The 13,022-nt window shown below is 39.0% G+C and overlaps 1 protein-coding gene and 1 non-coding gene across 2 annotated transcripts in view; both read right to left on the bottom strand.

Annotated features, from left to right (window-relative positions):
* Positions 1-13,022, bottom strand: part of WWP2 (WW domain containing E3 ubiquitin protein ligase 2) — a 122,377-nt gene that overhangs the window by 69,264 nt on the left and 40,091 nt on the right. The window lies entirely within an intron of this gene.
* On the bottom strand, positions 1,605-1,660 carry MIR7249 (microRNA mir-7249). The gene has a single exon (NR_127434.1). It is a non-coding gene; the product is annotated as a microRNA mir-7249 (primary transcript).

The following is a 13,022-nucleotide window of genomic DNA, read 5'->3' as shown; positions in this document are numbered from 1 at the left end:
GAGAGAAGAGCTTAAGAAGCATTTAACCACTAATGACAGTAGCTTAGCCTCACAGTATAATGGAGGAGGGCCTCTGTTATTCCCCGCAAGAAACCAGAAGCAGCTGGGACCATTTTGAATGGATCACAGCCTCACCCCTGCAGCCCTCCTCAGATTCCTTCCTTCCCCTAAATCTGAGGTTTCCAATTTTTCACTCCAATATTAAACTTAAAGTAAAAAAAACCAGAAGAAAGAGAATACTAAGAGTTGGAAGAAAAGGTTCTGTTTAGCTCAGCTTCCTTTAACTAAAGACTTTGATCAGACCTTAATGATGGAGCTTTATCTTGATTAGAACCTGACCCAACTGCTGAAACCATTGCAGCCCACACACACAAAAAAGCATCAAAACAAACTGGTGGGTATAGGGATGAGCTAGGCTTTCACCACAGACAACCGAGTGTCAATTTTGCCAGCAACCTCAAACCTGGCCTGATCCCCCACTTTAGGAGGGGGAGAAGTTATTCAGTCTCCTTGACAACCCAGAACCAGTCTGAATATTGCTATCCAACTCAGCCAAATCCCATATGTAGTCTGTCATCTCTGGCCACAGAAACTCCAGTTTACTTTGCAGAAATCTGAATTCTGAATCCCAAATAGAAAAAGACATTTTCCTCTCTAAAGTTCTTCCCTTTAAAAAAATGCTGATTCCATAACTAAGAAAAATGCCCTTTTTCAGTGGACCCTTAGCTATCCAAGGAGGTACTACAGCTATCTAGAAGAGGAGAATGCCATGACAGGTAACAGATGAAAGTTGCAAAAGTCAAGGGTGATCAGAAATCTACTAAGTTTACTCATTTACCTAGTAGCCAAAACAGAAAAACCAACTCACATGCATTTATTAGGGACTTAATGGATGCTAAACACTGTAGTAACTCTCCGGTAATCCTATAAGGATTTAGAAAGCAATATGGGATATGAAAAAGAGGGCTGGATTTATCATCAAAGCAGGTGGGTTAAATCCCACTTCTGCCACCCATAACCTTCTTGATTCTGGACAGGTCCTTTATCCCTCTCTCTAGGCTTTAATTCCCTCATCAATGAAATTGAAAGGGCTGGCCTAGATCACAGAATCAAAGATTACCCCACTAGAACTAACCTTATAGGTCCAACCCCACAAGGGAACTGAGGACCTGGGAAGTAAAATTACTTCCCTAATGACACAAAGTTTCATTTAATGTCTCTTCCAGTGCAAAGTCTAGGATCCTATAATATTTGCAGAGGACAGAACTAAAATTGATTCTGCTCCTCCATTCAAAATAAGCTCAACATGAAAGCTAAAATTGTCCAGTAAGCACAAAAGTTCCCCAAATCCCACTAGTACTCCAAATTATGAAATTAAAACTAACCAATCAATCCCAAAAAGTTATTAGAACCAAATGAGTTTTCTGTGCTTCCAAGTTCTGCCAACCCTTCTCTCCAACAAGTCCTCTTAACTGGGCATTGTCTTTTAATAGCAGCATGGAAACAAATTTCAGTGAGGTCAAGCCAACTTCCAGCAAGACGAGCCCAAAAGGAAAACAGGCACTTAAAATAGAAGCAAAGAGAAAAATGGGAAGTAAGGTTGAGAGAAGATACTGTTTTTCCCATTCAGAGAAGCAAAAATGAGAGAGACAGTACCAACTCCCACCCTCCCTATACCAACTTCACCAGTAAAGTGCAGGTTGGACATGGGTTGGGGGCGGTGAGAGGAGAATGAAAGAGAAAACTGAAAAGGAAAAGGAGCAATTAAGAGTTAAAATAGGCCCATTCCAGACATCCCACTCATAATTTATGACTCCTTTCCACACCCTACCTCTAGACTGCCAACCTCACAAACGACAGACAAGGTAAAAATAAATGTTTGTCAAGCCCATAGCAAGTTTCAGGAAGACAAAAGGATGCCATTGGGGTGGGGGTGGGGGAAGGATTGCTCCAATCAGGGCACAGAGCAATCATATCTGGCAAGAACTGAAAAACCCAGCTTTAAAGGAGACCTAGGCAAGTCACAAAAAAGCTAAGCCAGAAGACTGGCATTACCCAAACATGATCCAAGCTTCCTTCCACTCTCTTAGAAAAAGAGTCAGGCAGACAGCCCCAGTTCAGGGAAAAATATATTCATGACTTCAGTTCTATCCTTGACCCAAAAAGGGCAAGTCTCAATAATCAATGGCTTTGAGGTATCTTAAACAGAAAGAGCACCACATTCTGTGACTCATGATTTGCTCCAATCCAAAACCAAATGCCAAGGATCTACAGTCTCCTAACAAGGTCCCAAAAGAGACATAGTTCCATTGGTCAGTCTTGACTACATACTAGGTTTCTGTACAAGGCAGATCCAGGAAATAATTGTGTACAACTTGACTAGAAAATAGAAGATACAAAAAAAAGTCAGTACCAGAAACACCTTATAGATTTATGATAACCACAGACACTGAAGAAAATGGGGCTTGGAGAAGCCTTATAAACCCCCAACTTAGATAACCACCAAATGTAATGTTTCTACAACAAAAGTCCCAGATGATAACATCATTCGCAGCCAAGAAAAGATGAAAGGAAGGTATAATGGGGGAGATGGAAATTAGCTTGGCAAAGAAAATGACTTCCAACACTTACTAGCTGTGTGACCCTGGGCACATGACTTAATCTTTGTCCCAGATTCTGACCCTGAAGAGTCATTGGGAGGATGAAATGGGATAATAACACAATGCCTGGCACATAGCAGGCATTATATGTGTTTATTCATTCCCTGTTCCTCATCCTCATCTCACTCTTCCCCCACCCCATCAATTAAAGCAGCCACTACACAAAATGGAGAAATGTTTTACGTGAAGATGGAATGGAGATTGGGAGGATGTGAGTTCAAATTTGGCCTCAGACACTTCCTAGCTGTGTGACCAAGGGGAAATCACTTAACCCCAATTGCTTAGCTTTACCACTGTTCTGTCTTATGAGTAATGCTAAGACAAAAGATAAGGGTTTAAAAAAAAAAAAGATTAAATGGAGATGAAGACATTAGAACATACATACATGTAACCCAGAGGTCTGACACTCATGGCTGATTTACATTATGGGTTTTCTGGGTGCTTATTCTTTTAAATAGCCTAATGAGGGGAAGCCTGCACCTCCAGCCTGTCCCTGAAGCTTATCAACAAGCAAAGCTGTTACATAAGGGATGCTATATCTTGAGGGCATCCCTCTCTCCCATGCAGCACCAGATTGGAGAAGCAATAAAATCTCTGATACTCCTGTCCTGCTCATCGCTACCAGATAAAAACACTAAGAGCATGAAGCAGGATCCAGGGCCAGTGTTGTCCATAAATAGTAAATAGGCATTTCTATAGGGGCTACTATGTGCCAGGCACTATACTAAGCAACTTTTTACAAATATTATCATTTGATCCTGACAACAATCCTGAAAGGTAAGTAAGTGCTAGTCTCCACTTTACAGGTGAGGAAACTGAAGCAAAGAGAGCTAAGTGACTTGCCCAGGACCACAAAAAAGCCAAATAGAATTCTGAGGGCTTGCCTAACCCAGGGAGGTTGTTTTGACTATATCACAGATCCCCAGCAGCCATCTTGGGAAAACCGTGTTTTTTTTAAATTTGAAAAAAATTGTAACATCTTCTTTGTTGTATGTATAAATTACATTGTAACAATATTATTTTGAATAATATTTTAACTATGGAAGCTAACATGTCATCAGGCATGTTTAGTACTATGATGATACTATTGTGTGATGTAATGTGTATTCCTTATTTTGTTTTTGTATCTTTCCCTAATTATTGTCACTATATATTCAAAATGGACTGTATGAAGCCTGTAATGGATATGAAATTGTGTGATGTAATGGCCTATGTACCCCTTACTATTATCTGTGGGTGTATTGTGTACAAGTCTCGTGCCTCTGTGTGCCTTTGTGTAAATCGCCTAAAAGATCTAGTAACTTGGTTTAGAAGGGATTCTAACTTAAAACTTATGGTTGTGCACATGAAACATCAAATGGATACACTGGAGCAATTTATAAAAAACATTAATATGAACCTGGGATGTGTAAATGATAACAACAATATAAACAATAAAGGGAAAAGATTAAATAGGCTGGAGCAGGAAGAAGCAACAGGAATAGTGAATTTATGTCCCCTAAGAGATATGTCAGTGGTTACACAGAATGAGGTGCATAAGGTTGGAATGCACAAAAGATTATTTTCCCCAGAGGACCTTGAATCCATCAAAAGGAGAACCCCAAATTTTAGTGACTGATTTTAATGATTTTTCCCTATTAATGAAAGAGTTCCTAACTAAAAGTGAGAGAAATAAGTTTATAGAAGAGACAAGATCAGATCCTATGTTACAATCTTGGCCGGAGAACTTAAAGCTGGATACTGCAGATGATGCGGTTTATGATATGTTAATTGGAGCAAGAGATGCAATCACAGATGTTATGGGGAGATATACTAAAAGGTCCAATGTTTGGTCAAAGTTTGAGGCCATAAAGCAAAAGGTTTCTGAAGCTCCTGCAGTTTTCCTGGAAAGGATAACCGAGGCAGCTGAAACTCTATTGGGGATGGATGCACTTGAAGAAAGCACCATTGCACACATCAAATATGTCTTTGTGAAGAATACAGTCCTGAGGGTCAGAAAAATTTTTAAGTCAAATTACCCCAATTGGGAAGAACTTAATCTAGACAAATTAAGGAGAAAGGCTACTTATTTGACAAATGATCCAAATGAAAAAGCTGATGAAAAGGATTCCATTGTTGAGGATTTGAAGAGAAAATTAAGGGAAGCTGAAATGAAAGCTAAAGAAAGTGAAATTAAGGAAGTAAAGGCTGTGACTGCTTTGAGATCTGTGCAGCCAAAGTATAATAACTATAAGCCTAGTGAGATGAGATCAGGTCCTAGGCGCCATTTCCTTTGTGATCAGTCAGTCATCTGTATGGAGACTGCAGATTCAGAAATCAAGTTAGAAGACTTGAATAGGAATAATGGTTTTAATAGACAATACAATAACTGGAGTAATAATTATAGTTATAATAATAACAGATGGAACAACAATAATAATCAAAATACATATGTGAATCAATGCCTGTTGCCAGGGACAACAAGCCCCAGATTTCAATACTATGCAATCATGGGTAAATTCTGGAGCCAGACTAAAATACAGCCAGATAGTAAAAGGTGATCAAAACAAGGGCGCAAGTGTCTTATGAAAGTTTTCCATAGGGACATATGACAATGAATCAAGAAATGAGTGTGGTATAAATAAAAATGAGTTGAGAATAAATGAAATTGGGAGTAATGAAAATAAAATACATGGTGATACAAATGAATTAATTGAATCAAAGGAGGATATAATTAGTGTAAATAATTGTACAGAGAAAGAACATCATAATATAAATTTAATAGAAAATACTAATGAATGTAGAATAAGGGAAATTAAAGAAAAAAATAAACTAAATAATAATAATGAAATTGTAAATGGGAACAATGATACTAAGATGGAGAATTTAAGGACCAATGAGAGTAGTATAAAAGCTGATGATACAAAATCCTAGGAAAGACATGTAATTCAAGCATATGTAGATTTGGATGGACAGGAAATGACTGAGCTGTGTATTGAAGTTACTGTGTTTGCACCAATTCTTAAAACCCTCCAACCTTCAAATAGCACTGAACCCTATGTTTCTGTAACTATAGGAGATCAGATACATGATCTTTTGGTGGATACTGGAGCCAGCAAATCAGTTTTGCAAAGTTTTCCTAAAGATTATAAAGCTGTTGGTACTATGGAAGTGATTGGAGCTACTGGAAAACCAGAGAGAGTAGCAAAATTACAACCTAAAATGATAACTCTAGGTCCACTATCTGTGGAACATGCATTTCTTTGTATGCCAGAATGTACAATGAACCTTCTTGGGAGGGACTTGCTTTGTAAATTACAAGCAATGATTCAATGTACTGACACTGGGAATATATCATTACAACTCCCAGAAGAATCTCTGAAAGCTTTTCCATTGCTGTTCTTAGATTCAGTCAGTGCAGAAAATGAGTTGGATTCCATCTATCCTATTCCTGAGGATATACCAGAAGACTTATAGTCAAAGTCTTCCACAGATGTAGGCCTACTGAAATCAGCTACTCCAGTAACAGTGAGAACCGAGGAAGGACCAGTTCCTTGTGTTCCTCAATATCTTTTGAATATAGAAGCTACAGATGGGATAAGACCTATTATTGAGTCCCTAATTCAACAAGGGATCATAATACCATGTTTCTCAGAATACAATATGCCCATACTTCCAATAAAAAAGCAAAAGCTGGATCAAGATGGCAGAAGTATCTATAGATTATACAGGATTTGAGAGCTGTAAACGATCATGTAATAAAGATACATCCTATAAAACCAAACCCAACAGCCAGTCCAAGCAGGATTCCTCTCTTCAGTTGGTATCAGGAAAAGCCAGAAACCTATTTTTTCAAAACCTCCAACTTCAAGTCCTTCAAGACAGAAGTGCCCAGACAGTTGGGACTTTGGAATCTTTCCCCAGATCTTAGAGCTTAGGCTCCCATGTGACTCTCAGTCACATGTTCCTGTCAATCACTCTGACGTATGCATTACACAGTTTGTTGCAAAACTTCCTTTCCCTATCACAATACCTAGTAAGAGTCTGAGTCTGAATTTGAACTCAGATCTTCCTGACCGCAGGCCCAGCACCCTATGTGGCCCCTAAATAGCTGCCTCTAAGTAGAGTCAAAGAGAAAAGGAAAAAAGCACTGAAAAGCCACAAGGATACTGAGTAAGGAGAGAGATATGAATACCAAGTTTTGCCTAGGCCAGAGGTGCCACACAAGGCCTCAACCCTCCCAAGTGCAGCCTGAATGAGATTAAAATATAATTCACTTTATTTAACAATATTTAACAAAATAAATAAAAGTACAATTAAACATAGATAACAAATATTTTAAACTTGATAACAAACATTTTAAACTTAAGTCAATATGCAGCTACAGGGATCCTTTTGCATGGATTCATGGCCCCTATTTCTATCTGAGTTTGATATCACTGGTATAGGAGCAGTAACCCCCAAGGGCCCAAAACAAGGAGAAAGGAGGTGTGTGAAAGGAAGGCAAGTGCTAAGAAACAAAATTTTTGGAACCTTTTTTTAAGTGAATACATTTCTAATGTCTGAAATTTGCTCCTCCACCCACACAGAATGCCTTTTTCATAAAATAGAGCATAGCATATGTTATGGGTAAGAGTTCAGAATCTCTAGAAGCCAGGGTGGGGACAAAGTATAGTTTTCAAAACTTACAGCTAGCCCCCAAAAATGCCTTATTCTGAAGCACTGGGGAATAAAGAGAATATAGCTAATGCTCCCAGGAAACAGAATGGAGGCATATGGAATCTTTTCTTTTTCTTTTAAACAGTTATCTTCTGTTTTAATATCAATTCTAGTATCTTAGTATCAATTCTAAGAGAAAAACTGCAAGGGCTAGGCAATTGGGGTTAAGTGACTTGCCCAAGGTCACATAGCTAGGAGGCATCTGAGGTCACATTTTGAACCCAGGACCAAAGTTCATCTTCAAATACAATGGAATTCTATTTGGCAACAGGTTGTGTTGGCTATATGTTTTTCTTTTTTAAAAAATAAGTTTTTAATCATGTCTCTTTTTTACCACCATAATTTTCCCCAGTATCTCTCTATACTGCCCCCATCCCACCCCTTCACAGAGAGCCATTCCATATAATAAATAATATTTTAAGGACAAAAAATGAGAAGGCATAATTACCCAAACCAATCAATACCCTGAAAAAGTCTGAGGATATGTGCAACATACTACACTTATGGCACTAACTATACTTTTCAAACACATCCAAGTTATGAAAGACAAGGCAAATGAAATAATTATAAAGCACTATAGTAGGTGCTATATAAATGTTCACTATTACTATTATTAAATGATTCAACATGAGAAATGGAGATAAATCTTAATCAGCATACAGTTATTTCCAGCAGCCACCCTTTTTAAATGTACACATCCCAGGGTAAAAACTTGAGGAATTAGCAGCCTCAATCCAAAATCATTGGATAACTCCAACTAGTCACCCTCTCCTAACTTAGTTTCAATAGGATATGCCTCTTCTTGTCTTTGGTCTTGAAATTCTGCTCTATATAACCCAGTAAATGTCTCTACAGAGGACACAGAATTTCAATGGTGAAGAAAACAATCTTAGGATGAAATTTGCAACTCTACATGGCTGCAGAGCCCAGGGGAAGACGTGGGATTGGGGAGGGAGTGAAGGGGTAAGGGAGATGACTATCCAGGAGCCAGAGCTTATTCCTATGTATGAGTGGGCAACACTTAAGTTGGGCTAGGGCACATCTGCTTGGCAGAATAAAATATGCTGACATTGCTGCTTCTCTCTGATTCCAAAACTAACTTTCAATTTGCAAGGGGCAGGTTTAGATTAGGTTTTAAAGCAGCAGTCAAAAGAAAAAGTTCAAAACAAAACACCAACCACAGTGACAAACAAGCTGATAAAAGAGAGTTTATAACATGAACATAGATGTGTTCAACTAGAGAGATACCAAGCTAAAGCTCCAAAGGCCTTTAGTTGGTGCTGCAATAAAACACAGGGCCTAGAGGATATGCCAAGAGGGCCAGGATGCCCAAGAATATAGTGGGGAATGGGGACTACTCAGTCAGCTCCCATTTCAGTTCTGAGAAATGAGGAGACAGAGAGAAAAACAGAATCTAGAAGAAAGACTCTCTGCCTCTCTCAGAGGGGGAATATCCTGAAATAATCCACAAGGATTCCCCTAGGCTCTTGATACAACAAAAGTAAATCCAAATTCTATAAGATGAATAGAAAATGCATTAAAAAAATGTGCCTGGTGATAATTTAGTCTCTTCCTCCACTGGCTGGCTGGGTTCTCCATACAGTCAGTAAGAACCAGATTCTGAAAGGCTATTTTAAATCACAAGTCTCCCCAACTGACAACTGGAGTACTACCATCCAGATGAAGGGGCCAACACAGAAGCTTCAGAGCAGGAGCCAATAAAGGACACACGCAGCTGACTGCAGAATTCCACACACTATTATCAAAATTATCAGCAACATCGAAAGCAGCACCAGCTCCCTAAGAGAAGGGCAAAGCAAAAGGAAAGCAAGCCTATGAGGGGAGTCAGTCCTGCATAGTTACTCTAGAAATGGAAAATATAAAAACATAGTCCCTTTAATGCTAATGCCTTCCTTCTGAGATTACATCCAATTCATCCTGTACAAATCTTGTTTGTGCAGTTGTTTGCATGGTGAATCCCCCTCCCTTCCCTATTACAATATGAACTCTCTCAGGACAGGGACTATTTTTCATTTAATCAATCAATATATATTAAACATCTACTATGTGCCAGGCATTTTGCTAAGTACTGGGGATACAAAGATATGTAAAATATAGTCCTTCCTCTCAAAGAACTTACAATATTGTGAAGGAAGCCATAGGCAAACAAATATATATACAAAGCAAGCTATGTATAAGATAAATAGGAAATAATTTTTCCTATTTATTAGGAATAATATAATTATTAAATTATCCAAAGGAAAGGCACTAGAATTAAGGAGTTAGGCAAGGCTTTCTGAAGGAGATGAAATTTTAGTTGGGACTTAACAGAAGCCAGGAAGGTCAGCAGAGTGGAGAAGGGAAAACATTTTAGGCATGGGGGACAACCAGGTAAAATGCCCAAAGCCAAGTGATGGGGCTGTGGAACCGTCAAGAGATTGGTAACACTGGAGTAAAGAGCACATTTTTGAGGGAGTAAAATGCAAGAACAGTGGGGGGAGGGGAGGCCTGCCTGCTTCAAGCCTCCCCATATCCAGGATGACATGTGAAGCAGGCAGACCATCCCATTCCCTCAGTGGTTTTTGCAATGGTCTAAGCATAAGGCAATAAGAGTCCGCACCAGAGTGCAGGCAACATTAGAGGACAGAAGGGGACATATCCAAGAGAAGTTGCAAGCTTGGGGGCCTGGAAGGATGGAGGTAGGAGGGAAAAGAGAGTTTGGGTAAAAGAAAATGAATTCAGTTTTGAACATATTAAGCTTAAGATGTCTACTAGGCATCCATGGACATGTCTAAAAAGCAGTTGGACATAGGCCTGGAGGTCAGCAGAGAGGTTGGGGTAGAGAAGTAAATTTGAGAATTGCCAGGACAGAGATGGGGGCTCATGAGATCACCAAGTAGTATGGAGAGAGAAGAAGAGAAATCCCAGGACTGAACTCTGAGGGACAACTACATCTAGAAAGTATCATGTGATGGACGTTCCAATAAAAGAGACAGAGAAAGAGCAGTCTGACAGGCAGGAGGAGAATCAGAAGGGAGAAAGTGTCCCAAAAACCTAGAAATAAGAGAGTATCAAGGAAAAGAAAGTGATTGATGGTGTCAAAGGACTGAGAAAAGACACTGAATCTAGCAACTAAGAAATCAGTAGAAACTTTGAAAAGAATGGTTTAGTTGGAATGATAAAGTCTGGAAGCAGATTATAAGGAGTTAAGTAGAGAGTAAGAGGAAAATGGTGGTCGCTAGTGTAGATGGTCTTCCGGAGGAGGTTGGCCACTAAGAGCAGAAGAGAAATAGGATGGCAGCAGGGATAGACAGATCAAAGGAGAGCTTTTCTTCATATCCTCCAAATCTAGCATAGTGACAGACCAATAGCAACCACTTTACTGATTATTTAGTTCATTGGCTATTTATTTGCTTGCTACTGTTTATTAAATTAGTGCCTAATGGTTGATTAATTCATTGATAAGCCCTTGCACACAATAACCTGAATAAAAAAGAAAATGAGTTTCTAGGATAAGAAGAAAAAAAATTATTATAACTTAGTATTATTTGTTAGTGTTAAAGAAAGTAATATCTGAAATGGTATATGCAAAACTCTCAATTCTAATGAAAGACAGCTAAGAGTTCCAGGTTTAAAAAAAAAAAAGGACACAAAGAAATCTCTGTGACAATGAGTAGGACAACCTACATGCCCTCATCATCATCAAGGCAATCAGTTACCAAGCAGAGTAATAAGCAATAAATATACTTATCTGGATCATTACTGACAAAGTCAAGTTGTCTTTTAGACCATAATACTGGGTAAATTAGAGTGCCAACCAACTCTGGGGATTTGGGTTCAAATTCTGTCTCCCATGCTTACTACCTGCATGACTTGGACAAATCACTTACTACTCAAAATGGACTTCGTCATCCTCATATGTAAAATGATAGAGTAGGGCTAGATGGCCTTTGAGATTAGAGCTCTAGATCTGTGCTCCCATTATGTCTTTTGTTCAACTTTTTTTTAAAAAATAACTACCTTTTTTCTTTTTTGTTTTTTAAACCCTTATCTTCTGACCATTCTAAGACAGAAGTACATACGAGCAAGGCAATCTGGGCTAAGTGACTTGCCTAGGGTCATACAACTAGAAAGTGTCTGAGGCTACAATTGAACCCAGGACCTCCTGTTTCCAGCCTTAGCTGTGCTTTGTACCCTGAACAGTGCACAGAGCTGAGCTTGACAGATATCTGGATAAATGGATGAAGCAACTCCTATAAGAGCTGGAAGTCTTACTTTCAAAAAATAGAAAGAGTAATTTCCAGTATTTTTTGTTTCATTCTATAAATGCCAGCTGCTCAGGCCATGACAAAGTCAAAGCATGAGATATGTAATCAATCAACATGAATTTATTAAGTGCTTACTATGTGGCAAGCACTGTGCTGAGCAAATGAGACTGTACATAGTGTTGAAAACAACCCAATGAGCCCTCAAGGAACTCACATTCCAATGGGGGAAAACACATCTACACACAGGCAGCTAGGCAGAGGAGATGGAAGGCAAACTGAAACGGAAAGGCACTTGCAACCAGAAGGAACCAAGAAAGACCTCCTGCAGAAAGTAGAATTTTAACTGAATCCTAAAGGAAGCCAGAGAAGCCCAGTGGCAGAAGTGAGGAAGGGAAGTGACCCAGGCCTGAAGGACAGCCAGTGCCAAGACACAAAGATGAGTGTTGCCTGGAGGAGAGAAGAGGGGAAATAGCAAGCTGGCTGGCATCACTGCTGTCCCTGCCATATTACATATATTCATTTCTCTTCCCCATGATAAGAAATGGACTTTAACAGAGCATACAGAAAGGGAATAGGAACCACCACATAAAAAATATCAACAACTTCATGCTGACCATATATCCCATCATCTGCAAGTAATGGAAATTCCCAACTAAGTGGCTTTGGCTCCCTCCATCCCAGGTCAAGGAAAGGAGGCTGGCGGACCTTGAAAGAATAAAAGATGAAGTCCCATGTCTAGAGGCTTGGTTCCTCTTTCCCGGCTTACACTAATTCCTCCCCTTTCTCAGTCCATCCCCCACTTCTGCCTTCCCTTGATTTAATGAAATATTCCCAGTGGGCTCACACCCAGCTTGAGTTTATTTTCCTAACCATTCTGGGGCAGGCAGTCTGCAGACACAGTTGGCCAACTATTTAGAGGTCTCCATATGTCTGTGGAGTTTTGTTCACATCTAGAATATTACAAGTCTATTATATCCTCAGAGGTTACTACAGATAAAATTATTCAGCTGGTATACTTGATACATTTTCATTGAAATAGAAACCAAAAGGAAAAAAAGTAAAATGAAGTAAACAAATAAAAATTCACCATAATATCTTAACTAAAGGAAACTCCCCATATTTTCAGGATTATTCATGAAAATCCCTTTGATAATAAGAGATTAAACTCGATCCAAATTTTTCTAACTTCTACAGCTCCTACATTCTCCATCGGGAGAGCAAGATGTATGCTATGGATGGCTGTTGGGAATGAAGAAGGTCTTTTACTAAGGAATCATTTAATTAATTGAAAATACACCTGGTTAAGTGCAGAGGTAAACTGATTCTCAGAAATAATCTATTTACTCTCTCTTGAGTCCCCTTACAACTTTCACATAGTAGTGGAAGTAAATCCTAG

The sequence above is a fragment of the Monodelphis domestica genome, chromosome 1, assembly GCF_027887165.1.
Source record: "Monodelphis domestica isolate mMonDom1 chromosome 1, mMonDom1.pri, whole genome shotgun sequence".
NCBI lineage: Eukaryota > Metazoa > Chordata > Mammalia > Didelphimorphia > Didelphidae > Monodelphis > Monodelphis domestica.
Note: the sequence above shows the minus strand (reverse complement) of the source record. Positions and strands in the feature narration are given on the sequence as shown.